This window comes from Mandrillus leucophaeus, unplaced genomic scaffold, assembly GCF_000951045.1.
Source record: "Mandrillus leucophaeus isolate KB7577 unplaced genomic scaffold, Mleu.le_1.0 Scaffold72, whole genome shotgun sequence".
In the NCBI taxonomy this organism is placed as follows: domain Eukaryota; kingdom Metazoa; phylum Chordata; class Mammalia; order Primates; family Cercopithecidae; genus Mandrillus; species Mandrillus leucophaeus.
Genome location: NW_012107808.1, coordinates 3,552,320 through 3,577,482, shown reverse-complemented (window position 1 = coordinate 3,577,482; position 25,163 = coordinate 3,552,320). Strand labels below are relative to the sequence as shown.

Sequence of the window (25,163 nt, the reverse complement as noted above, 5' to 3'; positions counted from 1 at the left end):
GCTCCTGGGCTCAAATGATCCTCCAGCCTTGGTCTCTCAAAGTGCTGGAATTATAGGTGTGAACCACTGTGCCCAGTCCAAGCCATTTTTCTAAATGAAAAAACTGAGGAGGCCCAGAGCAAATAAGTAGCCAAGGGCATCAGCAGAAAGTGGAAGCATCAAGAATTAAACGAGGTCACTTTCTCTTCCGCCCTTGTTTTGGTAGTAATGATATGCCCTTTTATGGCCTTGCCTGAGCTGGTGTTCAGATTTTCCTGTACGAGTCTTGTCATCCCTTCTGAAGCCATGGAAGCCCCTTCTAGGGCATGAGTGCTGTGTGACACGTGCTCACACAGTGTTGCCCCAGTACCTGCCCAGTCCACAATCGAACAGGGAGAGATGGTTCAAGCAATATGTGTGTGTGGAGAGGTCTCCTGGCAAATAGAAGGGGCTGGGGGAGGGTGTTGAATGCAGTGGTACTGCGGACTTGGGTGGCTTGGTGCATTTCAGTTTTTTGAATGCATTTCTGATGCATTTCTCTCCTTGGATCATTTTCATTCTTTAAGGAAGAGAGCAGAGGATGAGATGCCATTTGACAGATGCGCAAACCAAGATGCAGAAATTGTATACCCATTGTACGCCAGGTAGATCACAAATGATCATTCTCTCCCGTGGTTGTAGAGAACTCTCACGGTGGACAGAAACCGTGAAAGAAATTGTGGTGGAAAGAACCAAGACATTCTTGGATCAAGGTATTAGACCCTCATTTGCAAAATACCTTGGGGGAAAGATCGGGGACACTGAGGTTTGAATTGTAGTCTTTGCTCTGTTGTTTATTGGCTGGTGATATTCTCTGAGTCTGTTTGCTTATGTGCAGAAAGAGGTTCTAGGCGCAGCTCAGACATAGACGGGAACGCAGATGTGAGTAGCCAGGTGAGTCTGGCTGGTCACGTGTGGAATAAGTGGTGGTGGTTGCCGTTAACTCTTTAAACATTCTTGGATCTAGTGCCTCCTCTGCCACTGAGTACAGAATTCCTTTTCAAATTCAGGCTTATGAGGCATGTTTTGATCCAGGCTGTCATAGCAAGGGGTTTGATGCTGGAGTCTGTGATTGCTGTGTGTGTGGAGGCTTCCAGAAGGCAGCCAGTGCTGGTTACTGCCTGGAATTTGGGGAGCTGCCATTTTGGATTGTCCCAGCCTCATGCCTTCTGAGAAGCATCTCAGGGTCCCTGATGCACCTATAGAGACCCTGAACTTGGTGGTGGGGGCTGCATAGAGAGAGCTGTAGGTTGTTCCTCAGGCTTAGCGAGGCGCAGAGCTGGTGGTCCCCTCCCTCTGTGAGTATGTGCAGAGCACGGATCGGGTCTGGGAGCGTTCGTGCTGGCAGGCCTGAGGAGGACTGCTGGGCATACTCGCAGAGCCGCGGTTCCGTACAGCGGTGTGTATCTACTGCAGTGCTCTTTTTCTCTGGCAGCAAAATGCTCAGCTCTCTGCCTTCTTTCTGTGCATTTAGCAGACGTTTCCCGAAAGCAGAATTGATGACAACCCCCACTCCTCCCTTTCACTCCCATTTTTCTATTTGCTGCCCTGTAATCAATTTTTGGGGAGAAGTGAGAACCTCTCAGAATCGATCACCTATGTTGAAAAAAATCATTTTCAGCATCATGCAGTTTTCCGTATTTACTGCGTGTGGCTAGAGACAGTCCTGGCAGAATAAGTGTGGGATGTGGGAGGTCCAGAAAAGCCCCCTGCTTCAGGGGCTGAGACAGAGCTGTGGGTGGCAGAACTGGTTGTCCCCCCACCCCCCAATTTTTCGGCAGTGGTTGGGGTGTGCTTTATTAGAAACTCTTCAGTCATGCAGTGTGGAGCCCATGCTGGTGACGCAGCTTGGATGCCTGGCAGGGGCTTAGCCTCCAGGGGTGGGACATGAGATGTGGCTGTCGTGGCTTCTCTGTGTTTCTTCTTCCCAGCTAGTAAAGGTAGACACAGGCTTCTGGCAGGTGCTAAGGCCCTGCTTGCCTTCATGCTGTAATGTTGGCAGGTACAATTCATTCTTATTTCTTAGGGGTTGGTTTTCCCTCTTCTTTCTGAAGACATCCAGGGATAAAGAATTGCTGCTTTTATGAGCGTATGTTCTTGGTGATATCCTGTCACCTTATCTTAAAACAATATGGCCTGGCCGATTATTCTCAGAGCTCTTTGTAAGGTGAAAGGTTATGCATTTGAGAATTATTTTCACAGTGTGGGTGGGAGTTGGGGGAGAAGATGTAGAGCACAGGTAAGGAATTCCACGTTTTGGGGCCAGGGATCCCCAAGCAGTGTAATGGGCTCACTGTGGCCCATAGCTCCTTCCCCCTGTGGTTTGTGCTGGGCCAGTTGCTGGCTCCCCAAAACCATTATCACCATTATCATTATCACTATCATATCTATTATCATTGTCATCATCACCTTTCTCCATCACCACCACCATCACCATCACCATCATCACTGTTATCACCATTCATCATCACCATCATCATCACTATCATATCCATCACCATCACCATCATTATCACTGTCATCATCACCACTCTCCATCCCCATCATCATCATCATCATCATCATCATCACTGTCATCCCCATCCCCATCATCATCATCACCACCATCATCATTGCTGTCACCATCATCATTCATCATCCATCATCACTGTCATCGTCACCCTGTCATCACCATCATCACCATCACCATCGTCATCACCATCACCACCACCATCATCACCATCACCATCATCATCACCATCACCATCATCATCACCATCACCACCACCATCATCACCATCACCATCATCATCACCATCACCATCATCATCACCATCACCATCACTATCATCACCATCACCATCATCATCACTGTCATCATCACCATCACTATCACTGTCATCACCATCACCACCACCATCACCATCACCATCATCATCACCATCACCATCACCATCACCATCACTATCATCACCATCACCATCATCACATCACCATCATCATCACTGTCATCATCACCATCACCATCACTGTCATCACCATCACCACCACCATCACCATCACCATCACCATCATCATCACTGTCATCATCACCATCACCATCACTGTCATCACCATCACCACCACCATCACCATCACCATCATCATTGTTATCACCACTCATCATCACTATCATCATCATCACCATCATCACTGTTATCATCACCATTCATCATCACCATCATCATCACTATCATATCCATCACCATCACCATCATTATCACTGTCATCATCACCACTCTCCATCACCATCACTATCATCATCATCATCACTGTCATCCCCATCCCCATCATCATCACCATCACCATCACTGTCATCACCATCATCATCACTATCATCGTCGTCACCATCACCACCACCATCATCACCATCACCATCATCACCACGGTCATCATCACCATTCACCATCACTATCATCACTGTCATTATCACTATCGTCATCATCACCACCACCATCATCATTGTCATTCCCATCCTCATCACAATCCCCATCACTATCACTGTCATCACCATCACCACCATTGCCATCACCATCATCATCACTGTCACCATCACCATTCACCATCACTATCATTGCTGTCATTATCACCATCGTCATCACCACCACCAACACCATCATCATCATTACTGTCATCTCTATCCCCATGATCATCACCATCACCACCATCGCCATCACTGTCACCAACATCATGGTGCTTCTCAACCTTTGGGCCGCTTTGGACCATGCTTCACATGGTGCATTCCTGGTGAGTTAGCTGTTCTTTGGGGGTTTTCTACTGTTGGTCTGGTAATTAGGGTAGTCAGGACAGGATGAGTATAGGCATAGAGAACCCACGTGGATGATGGTGGAGTGTGATTCTTCTGAAAGGATCTCCATGAGAATCACTGATCTAGAAGATTCTGGGAGAATCTCATGTATTCCTTCAGGCCCAGGAGTAAGCCAGTGTTACCTGCTCTGTGGAGCTCTCCTTTGTCCCTCCAGGGAGGACAAATTATTCTAGCTGGAGCCTGACTTTACTGCTTGTCCACCTCTCCCAGGGTGGTAGGCCACTTTAGGTAGGACCCTGTGGATTTCTCCTTGGTGACCCCCACATTCCTGGCACAGAGCCTGGAACAGAACACAATGTCTACCCAGATTTGCGACTGAACCACTCTGCAATTCCTTAACTGTAGGATGGCGGCTGCCTTCATTAAAATCTTAACACCTTGCCTGACGGCTGGCTTTGCAGGTCTGAGTAGCGAGGTCAGGGCACTGCTAGTGTTTCCTATGTTTGTCGTCAATTGGTGAGAGTTTGTTTTATGCATTTGTTAAAACTGTGGGACAGTGGTCTGGAAGCCAACAAGGCTTTAGGGTTGGCAGAATGACTCCCATCCCATCACTGATGTCTGGCTTTGACTTGGCATGGGGGACGTTGCCTCTCCAGATCTCAGTTCCCTTGTTTGACAAATGGGGCTTAGGGTTGAACAGCCTCTAAATCCTCTGTCAGCTCTGCAATTCAGGAAAGATGTTTAAAAATGCATACTTGCAGGCCGGGCGCGGTGGCTCACCCCTGTAATCCCAGCACTTTGGGAGGCCGAGGCGGGTGGATCACAAGGTCAGGAGATCGAGACCATCCTGGTTAACACGGTGAAACCCCATCTCTACTAAAAATACAAAAAAAATTTAGCCAGGCATGGTGGCAGGCATCTGTAGTCCCAGCTACTCGGGAAGCTGAGGCAGGAGAATGGCGTGAACCCGGGAGGTGGAGCTTGCAGTGAGCAGAGATTCTACCACTGCACTCCAGCCCAGGGGACAGAGCGAGACTCCATCTAAAAAAAAAAAAAATGCATACTTGCATTATAGGTACATCCAACATACAGCAAAGAAGGAATTTTCCTAGCTAAATTGACAGCAAAAAAATGAAACTTCTTGGGCTGGGCTCGGTGGCTCATGCCTGTAATTCCAGCACTTAGGGATGCTGAGACGGGCAAATTATGAGGTCAGGAGTTCAACACCAGCCTGGCCAACATGGTGAAACCCCAGCTCTACTAAAAGTATAAAAATTAGCTGGGCGTGGTGGCAGGCGCCTGTAATCCCAGCTACTCGGGAAGCTGAGGCGGGAGAATTGCTTCAACCCGGAAGGCAGAGGTTGCAGTGAGCTGAGAGATCTGCGCCACTGCACTCCAGCCTGGGTGACAGAGCAAGACTCTGTCTCAGGGAAAAAAAAAAAGAAAAAAAAGAAACCTTTTATAATATGCAGGCATCTTAGCAACTGCCATCTTAAGAGGCAGCGTTATGATTCCGAAGAAACTGATAATATTGAGGAACGCATTTGTGGAGCACAGATTAGGAGAGATTGGTGTGGGGCTGCGGAGGTGGCAGGAAGATATTAAGGTTGGAAGTTAGGGAGGTGAGCTCTGTGGGTTGGTTTCATGCACCCAGCTCACCATTCAACCTTTCCTGTTAACTTCCTATATTAAGGAGGCTGAGATTAAGAAGACAGGGACTCATGGCGTAAGTGGGAGACAGACACAGAGGTGAGTGACCGCAGTGGGATATTCACTGTGGGAGCATTGAAGAAGGTTGGCAGTCAGCTAGGTTCTTAGGCTGTAGATCGGGTGCCTTATTTAGAAGCTGTTTACTGTTCCCTTAAGAGGATGCTCTAGCAAGAAAAACCACTGCCAGAGTTGTTGCTTTCCTCATTATAATGATGTCTTTATGTTCTTCTCAGGAGGTGATAGTACTGATTACGTAAGAAACTGGTCAGCCAAACTTCTTAACTAATTGTGAATTAGAGAGTAGTCAGAAGTAGGGAGTATTATAGACACAAGTAATTGTATTATTTTCAGACAAAAGTATATATAGTAATGTAAACTACTGACCAGATTTTGCTTCAAATTGGTTTTTTTAATGAATTGCTAAGAATTATTTGAAATTAGCACATTGGCGGTAGGAGAATAGTAGATATTAGATAGATTAGACTAGGATAGTAGGTGGTAGATAGTAGGTATAAAGAGACTGAAAATCAGCTGTTTAAACATTTCTCCCAAATGTGGGGCTGGGAATCAAGATGAAGAATTATGCACACAGTTTCATTTCATTTATGTTTGGAGGGGGAAGAAAGTCAGAGAAAATAGATGGGAAGGAAATATATCCAAATGTTAACAGTGGTTGTAGTCCATGGGATCATGGTCTTTCTTGCTTCTTCATGTTTTGCCACATTCTAAATTTTCACCAGTGGGCATTTATTATTTTTGCAATTAGACAGAAAAAAGGCTCCAGGAGGAACTCCAAATACCCAGCCTTTGTTTACCCTCTTAATTTGCATAGCAAACTTTCTTGTTACGGTCAGACTGGCTGGAATCCATAATTTCCATACTTGTGATTATTTAAATTAATGGAAATGTAGCGTAATCCCTTATTAAAATGTGTTCGCTGTGTTGAAATTCAACACTGAGCAAATCTGTTACCTAGGACATAAAGAAAAACATGCAGTCCATGTGAGGTGGCTCACGCCTGTAATCCCAGCACTTTGGGAGACTGAGGCAGGCGGATCACCTGAGGTCAGGAGGTCGAGACCAGCCTGGCCAACATGGTGAAACCCCATCTCTACTAAAAATACAAATATTAGCTGGGCATGGTGGCTCACGCCTATAATCCCAGCTATTCGGGAGGCTGACACACGAGAATTGCTTGAACCCAGGTGGTGGAGGTTGCAGTGACCTGAGATCAGGCCACTGCACTCCAGCCTGGGCAACAGAGTGAGACTTGCTCTCAAAAAAAAAAAAACAAAACAAAACAAAAAACAAAACATCCAGAGTCTTCCAGGAAATTCACCATTTCAGTGTGGCATAGTGTAGAGTTTGTTTATTATCTAGAATATGGTTTTTCTTTTTTGTGTTCTTGAACTTGGGCATTCACTTCGTTTGTTGACCTGGAAGGAGCCATCTCGGCACTTGCTGTTTGAACCTTGGGTATTTTAATGAAGTGGTTTGATGTCCTGGTACCACCAGACCCTGCTGTCTCTTTTCGCAGCCCTTGCTTTTCCAGGAATAATCTCTCCTTACTATTTGTCTGTCATTCTAATATGTTTCAGCTCCCTTTTTGAAAATAACTTTTTCTGCTCCCCTTCCCTGCCCGTTCTTCATGACCCCCAGAGAAAGGGCCTGCTGGTCTCCAGCCCCTGTGAATTGGAAGACTCCTGGCGGTGATCCTTCTTTCTCTCTCTGTGACTCAGACTGTTGACGCTGGGTTGACCATATTTCTTTGCTGGCGGGTAAGCAGGGCCACCTCAGCCCTCGTGAGGGCCATTCCTGACTTTCAATGGCTTCCCTCCAAAGGCTTCTTAGGCTGTTACTCCCCATTGCTTTTCAGAGGTTTAATCTGTCTGAGTCCCGGATATTGAGTCAGTAGTGGAAAGTTATGAAGATGAGGCCAGCCATCAGAAAAATTGGCTAATATGAAAGATTAATTTCAGGGTGAACAAAGGAGAGGGATGCTGGGGCCGGGCTGCCTCCCCAGGCAAATCACATCACTGTAAAATCCGAGAAACCAGAGGTTGCCTTTGCTACTCACTCAGTAGCTGCTTGCTGTTTCTTGGATTAGATATTGAAAGAATCCCATCTTTATAGTCTACTGTTCATATTTATGATCTGGAGAAGAAAATGTAATTTTCAGCAAAATTCTATCATGTCTCGTAAATAATTTCAGGATCTTTACCTATGATACCACATTAAAAAAAATTAGTATGGCTTCAGCGTTCAGAAATTGCTCTTTTCAAACTCTGGGCCCTCGGGTTATTACAAGATTTAACACAGAGGCAGGAAGCCTGCTCGCCTATCACTGGAGACAGGTAGGTTGCTATGGAGACCAGGTGTGTCCCTGCGGTTTCCTGGGTATCTATCCCAGTTGTCCTGGAAAAGAAATCAGCTCACTTTATGTGATATTTCTGCAATAGTGTGTGTGAATTAAGTTTTTCTAAACACAGATCAGATGTTTTTCTTGATTTACAGTGCGATTTCTGACATAATTTTGTCTTTGGTTTTGTTTTGCTTAATTATGAATCCTACATAACCCTACCTTTTCCTATCAGAAACACTTCCATGCATCAAGACCCCCTGTCCAAAACAGCAACAACAACTTCCCCAACAAAATCTCTTAAAGCTAGAGATGCCTGCTTTGGGTGGATGATGATTAGCCCTTAAAATAATTCAACCTTTTTTTTTTTTTTTTTAAGACAGGGTCTCAGTCTGCCTCCCAGGCTAGAGTACAGTGATGTGATCTCAGCTCACTGCATCCTCCACCTCCCGAGTTCGAGCAATTCTCCTGCCTCAACCTCCTGAGTAGCTGGGAGTACAGGGACGCACCACCACATCCGGCTCATTGTTGTATTTTTAGTAGAGACGGGGTTTCACCAGGTTGGCCAGGCTGGTCTCGAACTCCTGACCTCAGGTGATCTGCCCGCCTTGGCTTCCCAAAGTGCTGGGATTACAGGTGTGAACCACCGTGCTCGGCCTCAACAATTATTATATATGGTTTGCCAAATCCTGGCCTGGGCACTGGGGATGCGATATAGAGCAAGACCATTGGAGGCCCTGCCCTGGCGGAGCTTGCGTTAGGGTCGTGATCCTAGACCACGTGAAGCCCACGAGGGGGCCCTGGGCTGACCTGTTCCTGGCTCACATTCACCGTCAGCCACAGCTAAACCTCGGGGCCTGGAACCTCTCTTGTTGTCCCCATGGGACGAGTGGGCATATGCCTCGTTGGATAGACGATAACATCGTCTGTTTTGTTTGATGCGTTATTATTCAGTGGCATTTTTCAGAATGGAGAGCAGTGCTTTATCAGTCTGCTTCTGATAATTTCATACACGAAAAAAATCCTATTTATGCATATTCTTGGGTCTCTCCCCATTTCTAAAGGCAGTCACTTGGTGGTTGGCTGTAAAAAGCTCTTTGCACTTCCTAGGACTTGTCAAATATTGACAAATCTTTCTCCTTCCATCTAGTTCAGCACCCGCATCCTCGAACTCACTGAAATAGAGTGTCCCACAATGGCAGCCATTGTAGGCCCCAGGTGGGTTCTACTCCCCCACCCCCGCCCCAGACTCCCCAACTCTAGCTCACACCTGCAGAAGTTATGTCTTTGCAGTTATTTCAGGAGCAAAAGGCGGCCACTCTTTTTCTCCCTTCTGTGGGTTTGTGGTCGGCAAGGGTCTACTGCAGTCCCGGTGCTGGACAGCCTGTTTTGCCCATGCTTGTTAACTGATGGGGTCCTCAAGTGGCCTTGTGACAGGCCTGATAAGGCTGCGCACGGGTGTGGGTAGAGTTGGTGATAGCGCTGGACATTGGTGATGTGGAGAAAGTGACAGACCCCAGCCTCCATGTGCAGTCGGTGATTGGCCAGGTGGTCTTGGTTTTCTAGTGGCAAAGGATGCTGTGATCTGAATAAGAAAACAAACCTCAGGCCCCAAGTGCCGTGGGCTTAGAGACTTAAGAGGAGGCGCTTGCAACTCCATTTGGGAGGGTAAGGGCAGCCAAGACCTGCTGTCTTGACACTGACCCACTCCCTTACAGTGTAATGGGTAGTGAATAAACCATCCTTTTTAAAGGAAAATAAATGCCTCTTTATGGAGTCTGTTCCTATCCTGCTACCCTCCCTGAAGCTTGAACAGCACCCACCCGTGCCTTCTCCATGCCAGCCCTTGAGTCTGCTGGGACCACTACCATGCTTTTGTGGACACGGCCTTGTAGCGTCTATATCCTCATCTGTGAAATGGGAATCCCACAGCCTGCATTTCGCAGGCTGCTTGTAATAGTTGCCATTAATCCTCTTCTAAGCTTTAAAGTGCTGTATCAGTGTAAGGACCATCATCAACATCCTTGTCGTCCTCATCATCAGTCTTTCCATATTCACCTCCTGCTGCCCCGGCATGGGAGGGTCTGAAACTGCAGGTTTCCTTGATGGGTTCCTGGGGCTTCCCTTGTGGAAATTTGAGTTCTGAGCCTTCTGCACTTTTCCATCCCCCAGTCTGGAGTCAACCTGTATTTTTCATTTTCCCTCTGCAAGATGTCAGCCTACAGGAGAGGCCTGGAGCCTTGCAGGGGAACTGGGACCATGTTTGCAGCAAGCCCCCGTGCCTGTGGGAGCATGCAGCCTCCTCCGTCTTTTTGTCTGCCAGGCAGGGGAGTAATTTGCTGTTATGTACCGGGCAGCCTGGGAGCTGGACTCTCAGATGAAAAATGCTTGTTCAAGCACAGGCAGCCAGGCGTGGCTCAAATCAGAGCATCGATTTAGCAAGCAGCTCTGCTCAAGCAGCCAGTTGTGTGATCACCTTTTCAGGGGATGATGGGCTGAAGGGCAGGTGGGGTGGGGTGGGCAGACTAATACAGGGACCCTGTGTTTGGGAGCCTCTGTTTAAGCGGAGACCAGGCCTGCAGAGAGAATCCCTGGATAGGGAAAGATGCTCTCACATCAGTGGGTTCCACCTGGCCCCTTGGTGGAGTTCCCATTCATTCATTCACTCACTCATTCATTCACATAGTGTCTACTATGTGCCGGTCTCTGTGCTAAGAGAATGATCCAAGAAGGTCTGAAATCCTCAGGGATTCGTTTCCCACCCGACGTATGCCTTGCTAAATGGAGCAGGTCCTGGGCTGCAGGGGACTGACTCCCTGCCGCAGGTCTGGGTCTTGAATTAAGGGAGAAAGACAATGCTCATCTTCTTCTTGGTGCCATCATTTAAGGAGAGGAGTATTTGCATCCTGCCAACCCGCCTGCCTGGGAGGCCCTCTTGCTCCTGCAGCCCCCTGAGTCCCCCTTGCAGCTCCCAGTCTTGCTTGGGGCTGCGTCCTCCAAGAAGCCTCCTGGGCTAGCTCAGGCAGCCTGCGGAGGCACTGCTGGGTCACTGATGCCTGGGCTCCTGTGGCCTGGCTGTCTGCAGGGCATCAGTCCTGGCCTTTCACTTCCCAGACATGAGTCTTATCTCCCCACTTGGTTGGGGCCTCCCCACGGACATGGACTGATATGGTTTGGATTTGCGTCCCCACCCAAATCTCATGTCGAATTGTAATCTCTAGTGTTGGAGGAGGAGCCTGGTGGGCGGTGAGTGGATCATGGGGGACAGAGTTCCCCTTTGCTATTCTCGTGATAGTGAGTGAGTTCTCACGAGATCTGGTTGTTTGAAAGTGTGAAGCACCTCCCCCTGCTCTCCCTTCTGCTCCAGCCAGGTAGGACGTGCCTGCTGTCCCTTCTGCTGTGATTGTAAGTTTCCCAAGCTCTCCCTAGCCATGCTTCCTGTGCAGCCTGTGGAACCGTAAGCCAATTAAACCTCTTTTCCTTATAAATTATCCAGTCTCAGGTAGTTCTTTATAACAGTGTAAGAACGGACAGGGACCCTGGGTTTGGGAGCCTCTATTTAAGCAGAGAGTGGGCCTGGATAGAGAATCCCTGGGGAGGGAAAGGTGTTCTCACATCAGTGGGCTCCACCTGGCCCCTTGGTGGAGCTCCCATTCATTCATTCATTCATTCATTCACTCACTCATTCATTCACATAGTACCTACTGTATGTACCAGTCTCTGTGCTAAGAGAATGATCTAGGCCGAAGACCTACCCTCTCAGGGCTTCTGTTTCTAGCTGGGAGCAACAACAGTAAACTAAATAAGTAGATTATGTTGTATAATATAGTAATACTTAGAAGGTGATGAGACTGTGGAAAACAATAAATTAGTGAAGAGGGTGAGGGTATTGTATGGAGGAGGGTGAGTGTATTAGGCCATTCTCGCATTGTTATAAAGAAATACCTGAGATGGGGTGATTTATAAAGAAAAGAGGTTTCATTGTCTCACGGTTCTTCAGGCTGTACAGGAAGCATGATGCTGGCATCTGCTCAGCTTCTAGGAGGCCTTGAGAAGCTACAATAGTGGCAGAAGGTGATGGGAGAGAAGGCACGTCACATGGAGAAAGCAGAAGCAAGAGAGAGAAAAATGCGAGGTGTTACACACTTTTAAACAATCAGATCTTGTGAGAACTCACTTTCTCAAGGACAGAACCAAGGGGATGGTGTGAAACCATTCATGAGAAATCCACCTATGTGATCCAATCGTCTCCCACCAGGCCTCACCCCCAACACTGGGGATTACAATTCAACATGAGATGTGGGTGAGACATCCAAGCTATATCAGTGAGAGATGCAATGTTTTCTTTTTTTCAGGGGAAAGTGTTATTGTTGTTGTTTTAATAAAATATAATTTAGGTACCATATACCATGAAAGTCGCCATTTAAAAATGTACAATTCAGTTGCTTTTAGTATACTGGCAAAGTTGAGCACCAGTAGCTTCTAATTTCAGAACATTTTCATCACCCCAGAAAAAAATCTCATAGCCATTAGCAGTCACTCCTCAATCTCCTCGTGCCCTAGGTCCTGGAAACCAATAATTTACTTTTGGTGTCTCTGGATTTGCCACTTCTGGACATTTTATATCAAGGAAATCATGCAATATGAGGCCTTTGCATCTGGCTTCCTTTACCAAGCACAGTGTTTTCATGCACTGCTGATGCTGCATGTGTATCCATGCTGCATGCCTTTAGATGGCCGAATAATATTCCAGTGTATGGATAGACCACATTTGGTTTACCCATTCACATTTGGACTGTTTTCACTTTTGGCTGTTCTGAACAATTCTGTGAGGAACAAGTTTTTTTGCACAAGTGTACAAGTCTTTTTGTGGACATATGTTTCATTTCTCTTAGGCAAACAGAGAGACGGAATTTTATTTTTCGTTTTTTTTAGAGACAAGGTCTTGCTCTGTTGCCCAGGCTGAAGTGCAGTGGTGCCATCATAGCTCACTGTATCCTGCAACTCTAGGGATTACATGTTCCTCCTGCCTCAGCCTCTCGAGTTGCTGGGACTACAGGCATACCCCATCATTCCTGGATAATTTTTAAATGTTTAGTAGAGATGGGTTCTCACTGGATTGCCCAAATTGGTCGTGAACTCCTGGGCTCAAGTGATCCTCCCACCTTAGCCTTATAAAGTGCTGGGATTAGAGGCATGAACCACTGTGCCCAGTCACAGTTTTAAATAGGGTGGTCAGAGAAGGCCTCATGAGAAGGTGACATCTGAGCAAAGACTTGAAGAAAATAAGGGCAGAAGTCACATGAAAACCCCAGGAGGACAGCAGGTGCAAGGGAACAGCGAGTGCAAGGTTGCCTCCACCAAGAGGCTGGAAAATGAAAGGCTTGATTCACCAGCTGCTCCCCCAATCGGGGGGCCCAGTGAGTTTAGGCCTCACTGGCCCTTTCTGGCTGGGGGGTGGCCTACTGGGAGGGGCTTCCCTTTCTGAATAGAGTCAAAGTCCCAAGACAGAAGATTTTTGGCCCATGCATCTTCTTCCTGCCTGGAAAGCAGATGTGATTCCTGGGGATGGGGCAGCTGTTCTGTGGCCATGAGGTTGAAATCCATGTGCTAAAGACAGTGGAGCAGAAAAAGACTGGGACCTTGATGGCATTCTTGAGCTACCACCTGAACCTTGGATCTCCTGCACCTGGAACTTTGTTCTGCGACACAAAAAAGACCCTTTCTTATCTAAGCCACTCTTACCTAAGCCACTGCTTGTCAGGTTTTATGTTGTTTGCAGCCAAATGCATTCCTCATTGATGGAATGTCCAACATTGTCCCCAAGTCCCCCAGATAGAGTCCTGGCTGCTCAGACAGCAGGCAAGCCTGGGAGACACACTGGCCTCTTCTGCTTCCCTGTGCCTCCGTCGTGTTAAGCTGGTCTCTCAGTTGGGCATCAGGATTCAGATATCCCAGGCTGACCCTGAGGTCCACCATGACTGTGCTGCAGCCTCCACCACTGGCCGCCTCATGGCATGTTTCCAGCACAACTCCCTGACCTGGCTCCTCCTGCTCCCCAGATGCGTTCCCCGTGGAGTCCTGGCGTGTATGCATGGGGTCGTGGTGTTCCATGCTCTCAACCCTTGCTTTCAGGTTCCCGTCCAGCCTCTCAAGCCAGCTGCTCCCCTTTCTTTGTTGTCCCCTGTGCACCTTGTACCCTAACTTCAGTGTTAGAGCACCTTTCAGAGGGAATGGCGTAAAAAAGCCTTTCTTTCCAGTAGACAGAGTGCCCTGGCCAGCAGGGACCAAACACGTTCCCATTCAGCTTGGTTTCACGCCGGGTCTGGCCCCAGGCCTGCACCCCAGGCCCTGGCAGTGGGAGCACGTTAGGTGGGATTGCTGAAGGCGGTGGGCGGCTGAGGCAGTTACAGGTGTCAGCCCCAGATGAGGCTCCCCAACCTGTACCCCTTACCCTGCAGCCAGCCCCATCTCTCACAGCCCAGTGGTGTACTACCTTAGTTGAGCACCAACCACACCTCATTCTAATGAAAATAATAAAAGCTCAAGTGACCAGCACTGTCCTACTACTTTATAGGCATGACCTCAGGTAATGAGAATTAGCCCACATCCATTCATTCCACAAATATTTATGGAGTGCCTACTGTATGCCAGGGATTCTTCCAGGCCCTGGGGAGACATCTCAACAACAACAACAACAACAAAAATCTGCATCCTGTCGGAACTTCCATATACACTTCCACTGGCTACTTCATGGAAACATCTGGAACATCTCATTTTTCTAGCCTTTATTTTTAAATGTGGCACAAGAACATAGTCTAAAGGATGTACTTCATGCAAAAGCTCTTGTCATTTCAGAAAAAGGAGAATTAAGTACAATGTACTTCAAGAAAGTCAGTTAAGAATTTGTCCAGTTAATGAGAATTTAAAATGATTGGCTTTCATCTTGCGTTTTCCAGGGTACCACTATCAAGAACTCACTCATCCTGTTGTTATTAAGGGTAAAACCCAGACATTTCCTTATGTAAAAGCCAATTAAAATAAATTAAATGCAAATACTGTTTCATTGTCATGTCAGTTTTGAGAACCGGATCAATCAGAGGTTGTGGAAATGCCAAAGTTGTTAAGGCTGTGGTTACCATGACAACAGCTCTATTGTGTAAGTGGTCTGTTATTTGGGAATTCTTCCTTAGGTCAGGCTAACAGTGATTTCATTTCTCAAGGAAGGGGGCGGAGCTCTCTGGAGTCAGGTCTCGGGCCAGGAGACCTGGTGAGCAAAAACTGGGGTTCAGCCAGAACTACGAGTTTTGTGACCTTGGGAGACAGTCCCTTCCCCTTTTGCCTCAATTTCCTCACTTTGGGGATAGCCGTGGCACAGTTGTGAGTATATTGTGGCCATTCAGCACTTCTCAAAAGTTGCTGCATTAATTTTGGGGATTCCTGATTTGCCAGCTGGTTTTCAGCCTATGTTTTGGGGAAATGCAAATGATGGGAAACCACCCCGGTCCTTCCGTGTTGGTTCTAGCAGACCTTTGGAGTTCTTGGATCATCTTGGCTGCTGCCTAGTGAATACCTGCTGGGGGAGGGGGTGTTTGCTTTGCTTTGTTTTGGGGGTGGGGTTGATGGTTTTTACATTTTGTTTGCGATGTTGGGGTTGCTGGGTTTTGTGGGTTTTTTTGAGACAGTCTCGCTCTGTCACCCAGGCTGGAGTGCAGTGGCATGATCTCGGCTCACTGCAACCTCCACCTCTCAGGTTCAAGTGATTCTCTTGCCTCAGCCTCCTGAGTAGCTGGGATTACAGGCCTGTGCCACCATGCCCAGCTATTTTTTTTTTTTATTTTTAGTAAACACAGGGTTTCGCCATGTTGGCCAGGCTGGTGTTGAACTCCTGACCTCAAGTGATCCACCTGCCTCAACCTCCCAAAGTGTTGGGATTATAGGCGTGAGCCACTGCACGCAGCTAGGTTGCTGTTTTAGTTGTTTTTTGATTTTAGAGAGAGGGTCTCGCTCTGTTGCCCAGGCTGGAGTACACTGGTGCCAACATAGCTCATTTCAGCCTTGGCCCGCTGGGCTCAGGCGATCCTCCTGACATTGTAATTACATTTTTGCAGGGTTTTCAGTTCATAGGCGTGCTCTCCCACATCCCCATTTAAGTTTACTTATTTTCTAGCCCCAGCCTCTGAGGCTATCATTATTTTACAGACGAGAACACCGGGACTCAGGGTGATTTGTCCCTAGTCTCAGGGCTCCAAGGCGGCAGTGCCAGCATTGGTGGGGGTCCCCAGTGCCAGGCCAGGGTGGCGCTGTTCTCCCATGTCTTTCTGCTTGTCCCTGCTGCCTGCTTCTGCAGAGGCCTGCTCAGAGCCGGTTTCCAGCGACCTCCCTCGCCATCATCCTGCGGAGCAGGCCCTGCAGGGCGGTTTCCCTACTTCCCGACACCAGGCCCAGAGCTGCCGTGATATTTCTTTCAGGGCATCCCTGCAGAGGGGACTGCTAATGCAGTCATGGCTTTAAGACAGCACAAGTCACAGCTGCAGGTGCATCGTCTTAAACATCTGCTTTCCTGGCTGGGAGAGGCCCGGGAGCACCTGCTGCAGGTGTCCTTGCACCTCGGTCCTGCTGGTCCCAGGCCCAGCTGTGGCCAATTAGCACCTCTGTTGGGCCCCATGGCCATTTCCTTGCTGCGTGGGAGCCGCTGGCCTTTTTCCACTCTGTGGGGGAAAGTTGTTGGGAAATGAGGAAGCAGTTGGGGATTTAAAACTCCATGCAGGAAAAACTCTATGCAGGAAATAGGCTGTTGGGTTAACACTTAAGCCACTGAACAGTCGTGGAGTGTTTGCTTGGAAGTGAGGCCCAGGAGGCTGCAGAGGGCCATGAGATTCAAGGACGGTGTTTGTCAGGCCTGTCCGACATCCTCTCTGGGCTGGACGCCATCTCAGGGTACTCATGCCTGTTACGTGCTGGGTGAACAAAGGCCTCCCAGACGGAATCAACCCAGAAGGAAGAGGGGTGGGTGGTAAACGTTCCTTAACTTAGCCTTGTTCTCTTATGGTTTCTTCTCAAAATAAGGGCAGGCAGGAGATCTCCCTGCCTCGGGGTCCCTAGCCGAAGGGCTACAGGCGGATATTACCCAGTCAGCCCCAGCGAGGCGACAGAAGGCGGGAGGTGGCTTCAGTGTGTTTGAAGGAGGCTGGTATCGCAGGTTCTGAAGCAGATGGCAGGAGCCCTGTGGCTGGGCCCGCTTCAGAACCTTGGCTGGCTGCTCCTTGGAGGTGAGGTGGGGTCAGGCAGTGTTGGCTGGAAACTTGTTGGGGGAATTGGCCACCTGGGGTGCGTGCTGGCCTGCCTGCCTTCCGCTTCTGTGCCGTGAGCCCCTCGTCCTCAGCTGTGAAGGTAGGTGAGGCTGCCCTGCAGCCGCCAGCAGACTGGGTTAAGGTGGGAATCAGAGGAGAGGAGGTGTTCGGCTGCCTGGAGACCTGCTGAGCCCCTTGCATGAGGAGGGATTTCTGTCCAGCGCCCCTGGTCCTCAGGGTCCTCCTCATCACTGTTCATCAGCACAGGGCCAGGTGCGATTGGTCCCTTTGGGCAGAATCTGAGAGCGCCCCCTTCTCCCTCCCTGTGCATTTGAAAGTTGGCTGGTGCTCGCTGACAGATGCCAAGGCTCCCGTCTGGCAGCTGGCCATGGCGGCCACTTGTCCTCCACTCTCCCTAGATTTGGCTGAGCTGGGCCCCTGCTGGGCCCCACATGCCCTGGCTCTTTGTCTTGGCTGTCCCTTTGGCTCAGCTCCGGATGTCGGCTCCTTGGGGAGCCCTTCTTCACCCCACCAGAGTGAACTCCTTCTCCCAGGTGGCCAGAGCATGACCACTGACTTGAGGTGACCCTGACTTTCTTCTGTGGGGCCTACATTTTAGAGGGGAGTGCGAGCGCCTCTTCACTGCAGCATCTCCTAAGGAAGTGAGCCTGTGGGGAGGTCTCTGATGCTACTGGGAATCCAGCTTCACCTTCCCCCCAGCTCCTGGGATTTGCAGGCACAGCTAAGAGTGGGAGAACTTTGCCTTGTTTGCATTACTCCAGATCGTGTGAAACAGAATTTCAGAACATGCATTTTGTAGGTAGTAGTTCTGTCTTCCAGAATGTGTAAAGTGACTCTCTAGCTGTTATGCATGGCCTGCAGGAAGGGTCATGTCAGTTACTTCTTTTGAGTCCCCTGCCAAGTGGCTAGCGTGGGGTGGGGGATTAGACTGGTTCTTTGCTTCCTGGCCCTGTGAGCCCCAGGCAAGTCGGTAACTTCTTGGAGCCTCAGTTTCCTGACATGTAAATCATACTGACCTGGTAAGGCTATTGTGAGGATTATATGAGCTGTTACATACTAAAATATATTATATCATACTTTATAGAACGTAGTATATATTCAAGTAACTGTATTTGTGTTAGTTCCTTTATTTTGTTAACATGGGGATCAATTTATTTTTATTTTTATTTTTGTTTTAAGACTAGGATGGGAACCAATTTTCCATAGTCATCTGTGGGTATAAGTACTGTTACCTTCAGCCGGGACTTAATTTTGGCCAAGAGCCTTGGCTTATACCAGTAGGGAGTGGCGTTATTTAGAGCCAAACTGTAGGGGACTGAATTCTCTGGGTAGCACTTTCTGCAGACAGTGGTAACATTGATGACTTACTGCATATGCATTCGTAAGTGGGGATTTATGGTTAGCCCCAGATCCATAACTTTTCATTTCCTGACTGATATATCGGAAGCTTCATGTATAATGGCGCATTAGATTTAGTAAGTGTAAAAGACTTAGTTGAGGTCATTTCTGTGCACAAGCTGTTCATGGTGTAGCTGTTCATGTAGCTCAGCTGTGGGAACCTATGTGACGTGGAAGAACCGCCAAGGGGGTCAGTGGCATGTGCCTGTGGCACTTGGTTCTGTGTGTGGTCTCCTTTGTATCCCCAGGAACTCTCTGCTATAGGCAGCTGATGGCCAGGATTTCATTTTACAGAGGAGGACACTGAGGCCCAGAGAGGTTAAGTGACTTGTCCGAGGGTTAACAGCTCCTGGATGACAGGATTTGCATTGGCACTCAGATGCGTCTAACCCCTAGCCTGGAATGGTGCCAGCACAGAGCAGGTGTTCAATGATGTTTGCTGACCTATGTGATGGTTAATATTACGTGTCAGCTTGACTGAGCTAAGGGATGCCCAGGTAGCTGGTAAAACATAATTTCAAGGTATGTCTGGGAGGGAGTTTCTGGAAGAGATTGGCACACTGAGTAAAAATCTGCCCTCGCCAGTGCGGGTGGATATTACCCAATCATCGAGAACCCAGCTAGAACAAAAATGTAGAGAAAGAAAGAATGTGCTCTCTCTGCTTAAGCTGGGACGCCCACCTTCTGCTGCTCTTGGACATGGAGCTCCTGGTTCTCAGGCCTCTGGACTTGGACTGGATCAACTCCACTGGCTTTCCTGAGTCTCCAGCTTGCAGACAGCGGGTCATGCGACTCTTCAGGTTCCATAATAACATGAACCAATTCCTCATAATACATTTCTTTCCGTTTATTTCTACATATTTATTGACTGTTTCTCTGAAGAACCCTGACTAATATTTCCCCACCTGAACATTCTCTGCCCCTTTTGTTCAACATGTTGGGGGTTGCTGGGGAAGCTAATCAGAATACAGATTCCTGCTGCCCCCCCACCCCCACTCCCTTCCTTCATCAAGGTCACTAGTGGTGAGCCTTTAAATGCCTGTAAGCTGCTCTAGGGGTTCTTCCTAAATGAAATTAAATTTTTAATTGTAATTAGTTTATTTTTTTGAGATGGGATCTTGCCGTATATTGCCCAGGCTAGTCACTCCTGGGCTCAAGTGTCCTCCTGCCTCGGCCTCCCGAAGTGGTAGAATTACAGATGTGAGCTGCCACTCTCGGCCTCTAGGGTTCTTTGCACCTAGAATTTTGAGACTCATTGCTCCAAGCTTCATTGAATCTTTCCTGAAGAGTCTTGTGATAGGCGGGATAACTCCCACCCACCAGATGTTCACATCCAAATCCCTGGGACCTGCGGATATGTTGCCTTATGTGGTAAAGGGCTTTGCTATGTGACGAAGATTGAGGACCTTGAGGTGGGGACAGTATCCTGGATTACCAGGGTATGTTCGCTGTATTCACATGAGTCCATAAAAGTAAGGAGCCTGTCCCAGCTGCAGTGAGCCCGAGGGAGGTGTGACTCTGGAAGAAGACGCAGAGATGAAACACAGCTGGCTCTGCCGACGGGAAGGGCTTTGAGCCAAAGAGTGTGGTGGCCTGCAGAGGCTGGAAAAGGCAAGGGAACAGATCCACCCTTAGGGCCTCCAGAGGAACCAGCCCTGCTGACACAGTCCCCGCGGGACCTGTGTCCACAGACAGAACTGTATGAGAATACGGTTGTGGTGTGTAAGCCACTAGGTTGGTTTGTTGTAGCAGTGACAGAAGCCTTTGTCTTGGCTTTACACTTTTCCTCCAGTGTGATCCCTTCGCCTGCTTCTGACCCATGGATCCCAGCCCTGCCCAGGCCCAGATCCCGGGCTCCAGGTGGGCCTGGGCTGGGGCTCCCAGCTGCAGGAATGCAAAGTTCGTGGTTCTACAAAGTGCTTTGAGGTGATGCTGGTTACATACATCAGCTCGACCTCAGATTTGCTGCTTTTTTTCTAAAGAAGGGACAGCTCCAAGAAGGGACAGCTCCAGGCCCTGCCTGACTGACCTAGTTGGAGATGTAGGCCGAGGCCATATCAAGCAGGGTAAGGTTCCAAGAATCTGGCTTTAGGATTAGTTGGGCCACGCGGAAGGAGTTCCTGGTCTCGTGACACCTGCACAAATGGTCTGCAACCCTCAAAACACTTCCTGTTATTTAAATCTTGGTCCTTTGATTTTTTTTTTTTTTTCCTTTTAGAGACTCTGCACAATTTTTGTGGCAAGCTAGAGATGCTTTCTTTTTCAGAGCGGCCTTTATGCTGAATTTGGGGCTGTCTGTCGGCGCCACAGAGAGTGGGGGCCGGTGAGTCGTGCTCAGAAAGTCCCAGTCTAGATGCTTCTGACACAGAAAAGGAGAATTCCTGACTTTTTGGTGGATGTTTGCAATTCCCAGAATGCTTATTCTTATTGAGTCCTCATAGGAGAGTGGTGAAGGGCAGCGGCTTTGGAGCAAGGACCACATTGCCCCTCCCCACCAAGCCCTGAGTCCTCTCACCTTCCGGGTGTATCAGTAAGCTCTGACTGCTGGAACCCGGGGCCGCATCTGGGTGCCTTAAACAACAGGAATTTTTTTTTTTTTTTTTTTTTACAGTCTTGGAGGCTGACGTCTGAGATCAGAGTGGCAGCAGGGTTGGTGACCTCATTTTACCTTCATGACCTCTTCAAAGTCCCTGTGTCCAAATATAGTCACATCTGGAGGTAGTAAGGATTGGGGCTTCCACATAGGGATTTTGTGGGGGACACATCAGTCCGCGTTAACTCACGTCCTGCCCACAGCAGGGGCTCTCTAAGTCAGTGTGTCTCCGAGTGCGGACCCCGATCATCTTCGTGAGAATGCAGGTTCCCAGGCCCACGCCAGGCTTGAGTCAGGGCTTCTGTGTGTGGCCAGGGGGTGTGGCAAGCCCACCCTGCAGTCAGAGAGCCTTAGCAGGAAGCCTGTTGCTTGTGTCTCCTTTGTAGCCCTGGCCTCTCCCCAGTTCTCTGTGTCTTGCCATCTTGACTTCTTCCTCATCCCGCCTCTCCCTCCGTCTCGTGGCCTTCCATCTGCTCTCCCAGCTGCAGGAGCGGTTTCTCTAAGCCTCGCAAGTGACCGCACCCTCCTACTGCATGGGGGCCTTGCCAACGGCCTGCAGAGTTCGGGGCAAGCTCTAGGACAGCCTGGACTCCTGCCTGCCCCCAGGTGCCCCCGGCCCAGCTGCAGGGTGCTGGCTGCCTTTTACTCAACACGTCCGCCACTCCTGCCTCCTGAGCCCACAGGCGCCCTTCCTGTCACCCGAGCGCCCTCTCCTTCCTCACCTCGCCACCTACACGTCGTCACCCCTCCTCCTGCATTTCCTCCTGTCTCCCCGGGGAGCTCGGAGTTCTGCAGGCACAGGGCTGACTCCTTTCTTCATGTCCCTTGTCCCACAGGGCACCGCTTCTGAACCCGGGAGACAATCAGGAAACCTCGCTGGTGGAACGGATGCAGCAGCGAGGTTTTCCAGGGCAGGAACTCCCTCCCAGGAGCTTTTCCACAGCCAAGTGCTGGCTGGCGGTGGAGCTGTGCTGAAGTCAGTGTGTGCTTCGGGCCCAACTGCGCTGTGCCTGGGCTCTAGGGATGGGTGTGAGGCTGGCTGTCCCCCACTGCACGCCCGGCGGTCAGGGGCATCTGCCTCTTCCCCCCATGCATCTTTCTCCCTCTCTGGCATGGTGTTTCTAGTCTTTTGTGGATGGGGACATAAACAAGGCGCCATCGACTGCTTGGTGACATTGGCCAATCCTGTGGTGGCCCCAGCTGGGCTTGCTGCCTGTGTGTGGTGAGGGTGCCCTTCTTGTCACCCGTTGTCATTTACGAGACAGCCCTGTGTCACCTGTTGATTCAGAGGGAGGACTCCTTATCACTTGTTGTCACTTATGAGCCCCGTGTTACCTGTTTTTGCTTCACAGGGAGCACTCCTTGTCACCATTGTCACTTATGAGCCCTGTGTCACTTGTTGCTTCAGAGGGAGTGCTCCTTGTCACCCGTTGTCATGTGTACTCACTAAGTACACATGAGTGTGTACTTCTCCCTTCCTGCTTTTGGGGATGATGACAGGACAGTGGCTTCAGAGGGGAAGTACCTTGACCTGGCTGAGGTCATGTCCAGAGCCTGACTGCTCTCTCCACCCACCCATGGTCCCGTAGGCTTCTTCCCCCTCCTTCTCCGTCTGATCTGAGCATTTACTATTTCCTTCCATTTAAGCTTCATTTGAGTTGCATCATGATGTTCTCCTTTTTTCAAAGTTCCATCTGCCCACAGGTTTCCATTTTCTCTAGAACTCTCCTCCTTCCTCTCTAGTCCCTGGCCCGCCCCTCTGCGGTTCTCGGGAAGCCCCTCGGTGCCCCCTGCTCCTCATCTAGAATAGCTTCTGCCCAGGGTGGGCAAGGCAGGGTGGGAGGTGGGAGGTAGCCATGCAGGGAAGGGGTGAAGCGGGCCCCTGTACTCCCTAGCCAGGCTGCAGGCTTGGAGGAAAATAAGAGTCAGACGCTTGTTAAAACTGTGAGGACAACTTTATTCGAGGCAAATGCAGTCGGGGTTGACCTTTTCAGCAGGGGCGAGATCAGCTCAACTCCTAATACAGCAAGGAAGGGACAGAGCTGGCAAGTGGAGTGGGCTGGGGGTGGAAAGTGGCTGCGAGAAGACATCACAGGTAGGGATTCTTGCCAAAGGCAGTGGGGACTTTGATGTCAAAGGTGGCGATGAGGACTGATTGGATCTCAAGGGTGGTCAGATGTGAAGGGTGGGGATTCTCACTAAACTGACTAAGCAGGATTCTTGCTGAGACTGGGCCAGGCAGGCTGAAGACAGGAGGCAGAAAGAGGGCTCAGAGGAGCCTGAACGAAGTTTGATCTTGGGGTGAGGGGTGCAGGGGGAGGGGTGGGGTGGGTCTTTGTTGGGGCTCTGTGGGAGATTTCAGGGCTCACTGGATGTGCGGGGCACAGTGGGCCCTGCCTGAGCCCCATGATGCCTGGACGCTGCCACCAGGGGCCTGTCCTGTTGACGATCTCTGCACTTGGTCTTTAATCAGCCTCTTGGGCACTGTAAATTCTAGACAAAGATTCTTCTCTTTTTAAAGTTTACTAATTTCCCTATGATAAAAGTAATGCATTTTCACAGGAGAGATTTGGGAAATTACCAAGGAGTGTGAATCAGGTGGTCACAGTGAATTGTGGACGTTTGTGTTTGTTTTGGGGAACTGGTCTGTTTCTCCATCTGACCCCTGCTGTCTGTTGGAGGTCAAGGAGCCAGCTTGGCCTCACATCCTCCTCCTCTCAGCAAAGTCGGGAGGCCATGCCCTCCAGGGATGGGCAGGCTGCAGCCTCCTGGCACCTCCCGGAGCCCTGCTGGCAGATGCATCTCCACCTGGCCTAAGCTAGCCTCCTGTTGCCCAGCACCTTCTCTTCTCACGTGGGCAGCTGCGTTCCCATGCAAACCTTCCTGGAATTCCTTTGTGCTCTCAGAGCTGGTGTGTCTTAGTGTTCAGCTGTGGCCATTTTGGCTTTGAGTTTGATTTGATTTTTGGAGAAAGTTTTTATTTCTTTACCCAAAGATTCTGTGTCTCTTCAGTAAAACTGGAAAACACAGAAAAACAGAGAAAAAAAATTCCCCCATAACTAACCTCCCCACCTCCCTATAACTTCTATTAGCATTCTGAGATCTACCCCTCCAGACTCATTTCTGCCTCTCCAGAGGTGTGCGTAAAGTCTAGCAACACAGGCGAAGAGACCTAATGCCATCAAAAACATCAACCTGTAAAGGAATAAAACAATGTCATCTGTGTCCAGATTTTATGGGTGCTTTGTAGATATGTGTAACAGAAATGTGGGTATGTTTTAGCAAAAATAAGACCATATTTTTGTTTTATTTTGATTGATTGTACTATAAAGGCCAGTAGAGCATTACAGAGCCAGCCCAAGCCCATCTCTCCTCTTCGCCACTCTTTTCTTTCCCTAGTGACCAATGAGCCACTCTGTGGGGGGAAGTGGGGATCATATTTGTGCGCGTTTTATGCTCTTGTCACACATGTGTGTAGCCTTAAACAAAACATTAGTTTTTATGTGTTAGAAATACTCATAAATGGTGGCCCAGGCATGGTGGCTCATACCTGTAATCCCAGCTCTTTGGGAGGCTGAGGCAGGAGGATCGCTTGAGGTCCGGAATTCAAGACCAGCCTGGGCAACATAGCAAGACCCTGTTTTTTTTTTTTTTAAACAAAACAAAACAAAACCAACAACAATTAGGTGGGTGCAGCATCATGTACCTGTGGTCCCAGCTCTTCAGGAGGCTGAGGTGCGAGGCTCTCCTGAGCCCAGGAGTTTGAGGTGATAGTGAGCTGTGGTCACACCACTGTACTCCAGCCTGGATGACAGAGTGAGACTTTGTCTCTAAAAATAAAGAAAAGAAAACGGAAAGAAATATTCATAAATGGTATATATACATCACTTTGTAATTTGTTCCTGACTACTTTGTCAACAATTTTTAAGCTATATCCACATTGATACATAGATGTGGTTCATGGTCTTCTTTTTCCTCCTTTTT

At 49.0% G+C, this 25,163-nt stretch overlaps 1 protein-coding gene across 2 annotated transcripts in view; it reads left to right on the top strand.

Annotated features, from left to right (window-relative positions):
* Nucleotides 1-25,163, top strand: part of HPCAL1 (hippocalcin-like 1) — a 122,943-nt gene that overhangs the window by 5,502 nt on the left and 92,278 nt on the right. Inside the window, exon 1 of one of the 2 annotated variants that reach the window (XM_011965298.1) lies at nt 22,012-22,155. The exons of the other annotated variant lie outside the window; for it this stretch is intronic. The gene's annotated coding sequence lies outside the window, so the exon portion shown is untranslated. Of the gene's footprint in view, nt 1-22,011; nt 22,156-25,163 lie in introns of those variants that run through there. 2 annotated transcript variants of the gene reach the window in all.